This window comes from Rhagoletis zephyria, unplaced genomic scaffold (genome assembly GCF_001687245.7).
Source record: "Rhagoletis zephyria isolate East Lansing unplaced genomic scaffold, Rhagoletis_zephyria_1.1 Rzeph_scaffold_36905, whole genome shotgun sequence".
In the NCBI taxonomy this organism is placed as follows: domain Eukaryota; kingdom Metazoa; phylum Arthropoda; class Insecta; order Diptera; family Tephritidae; genus Rhagoletis; species Rhagoletis zephyria.
In genome coordinates this window covers 743-3,216 of record NW_016193960.1, presented here as the reverse complement: position 1 = coordinate 3,216, position 2,474 = coordinate 743, and the positions used below count along the sequence as shown (strand labels likewise).

The 2,474-nt window shown below is 34.4% G+C and overlaps 1 long non-coding RNA gene across 1 annotated transcript; it reads right to left on the bottom strand.

Moving 5' to 3' along the window:
• Positions 1-1,189: 1,189 nt before the first annotated feature.
• LOC108354537 (uncharacterized) lies at positions 1,190-1,697 on the bottom strand. The gene is made up of 2 exons (XR_001846513.1): positions 1,519-1,697; positions 1,190-1,444 (listed from the first exon to the last, which is right to left on the bottom strand). It is a non-coding gene; the product is annotated as an uncharacterized LOC108354537 (long non-coding RNA).
• Positions 1,698-2,474: the final 777 nt, after the last annotated feature.

Below are 2,474 nucleotides of genomic sequence, written 5' to 3'. Positions count from 1 at the left end.
AGTTGCTGTTTGTTGTTTTAGTTATACACAATACACAACCAACTGGGTAATAGATAGTGGATGCATAAATTATAAACGAAATAAATATAGTACTTTGTGGTACCTCTTGTACATGTATGGATATAAACAATGGAGTATGCATACGTATAGCAAATATTATTCAAAATATATCTCTTGTCGCTGCTGGTAAAACTCGTATGAAAATTATGCAAACAAAACATACAAGCACATTTATTCTTCTAAGTGAACAAATTTTTTGTCTCAACTTCTGCGATTGCTTTAACATAAATTGTGACAGTTTGAAGAAAAGTTTACACTTATATTAAAACAATTAAAAATGTATGTAATTATATGCAACTATAATAATGCTTTGAAGTTTTATCTCGCATACTTTTTTTTTGTTTAATTCTGTTTATGACAACTACAGTTTTTAACATTCACGTCTTACACTTTACACGATTTTCTCTTTTTTTTTATATATAAATAAATTATTGTACGTTATAACGTTAATAAAACAATTTTAAATTTTTTCCTCTTTAACTACGCTTTTAAATTGCAATATATATACTTTTTTCTTTTCTAATTTTACGCCGCGTTCTACTTTAGTTAAACTTTAACTGTACTTTTACATGCATTTGCTCAACTAACTTCAACGACATTTCACCTCGCATGCAAAGTATCGTTGCGTATTTTAAAGCGAGTTTGTTCGTCGGCACTGGAAATCATTATTTTTATATTTATAGTACTCTCATTTTAAGTGAATTTTTTCTTCTAATCTTTTAGTTACTCAGTGTTTGCAGCGAATTTGCTTCAACGCATTATTTTACGTTTTTTTGTTAGTTAAATCTAATTATGAATTTTAATCGCAGTTTCCGTATTTCATATGTGCTTTAATTTACTTTGTATGTTATATGCAAGCAGGTATGTAGTTTGTATGGATGTATGGATGTCCGTCTGTATGTAGTATTTGCAATTTGTATGGTGAGTGGCTATACTCAAAGTCATTACAATTTTTTCGTTTCTAATTAGTTTTATAGGTATAATATTGTATATATATATATATTTATGTCTATATATATAATGTATTCATCGATTATCGAATTTTTAATTGCTAGCGGTAACAAACAAACAACAAATGCACCATCTTCAGTATATATGTACGTAGGAGTCGCAGCCTGCCTTATTCTTCTTATTATTACAATTATTATTTTTTATATTAGCTACAACATCTCTCATCTATAGTTATGCATAATTTTCTGCTCATTCTCTGTAGTGCGCTGTCACACCAACGACGCAAACCGTCATATACACATAGGCGCGCACACACACACGATGTAGTAATACCAACTTGCCAGGCGGTGTCTTCTGTAGTGTGGTGACGGTGGTGTGTTTTAGTTTATACTCGATAATCGCTCAAATGGCACCAACTTCAATGCCTCATTCGCTGTAACTATAGCTGTTGTTGCTTTATTGCCATTTTAGACTTTATTATGCTGCGATTTTCAACTGCATACATACTCAATCGTCAGCTGGGTTTGTAGTTGTTATGACGTCGTTGGCGACATCGTGCTCCTGCTCCATCAATATCGTTCAAAATCAGTGCGTTTGCTGTTGATGTTGATTTGTTGTTGATCTCGAGACTGGTCGACAGCGTACTCGAGGCGGCAGTGTCCATGTCGTCGTGGCTGTAGGTCATAGAGATTNAAATAAAATTAATATTTGTTATATAATTGGGAGTAAAAATTTTATTTTATATGTAACCTGTGAAATATTCGCCGAATTCTTGTTCCATTTTAATCGCACGTTCGTAGGTTTTCTTCGCTTGCTCCTCTGTCATGCGACGATTCATTTCCCTGGTGAAATATATTAAAAAATATGAATTTTGTGCACAAAATAAGCTCGAGTTTGCTATCCACTAGTGCTTTCGCCCTCTTCGCATGGCTGTTTGAATATTAAAATGATCTTTTATAATGGTTCTTACAAATAAGCAGCAGGTCGCTCAAAAATATTGTTATTATTAAGCAAAAGGTTATTAAACATATATGTATCTACTCGTTCACTGGAATTAGGCAAGGGTTATCCTAAGGACCTGATCCAGTTGCCATCGATAGCACAGAATCGAAAAACTCGGCCGAAATCGGACTTCCCTATTAAGATAGCCGCAGTTAATTGATGTTAGCTGATACATATGAAACAAAAAATAGGGTGCGATGGCGGCTGCTGTAGCCAAGTGGTAACAGGTGTGTACTACCGCTCGGTAGCATCTAGGTTCGACCCTTCCGATGACAGTCGGGCGTATGTTACGGAATAACCCAGACTTATACCTGGACTTTCACTCCAGCGTATGCGTGTAATTTGTATGTTATTACGACAACAACAACCAAGGTTTGAGCCCTGACCCTACACTCGGAAGTTGAGAAGAATGGCGCAGCTACTAATAAAGGTTGACTAATTTGAACAAAATATTCGAAGTG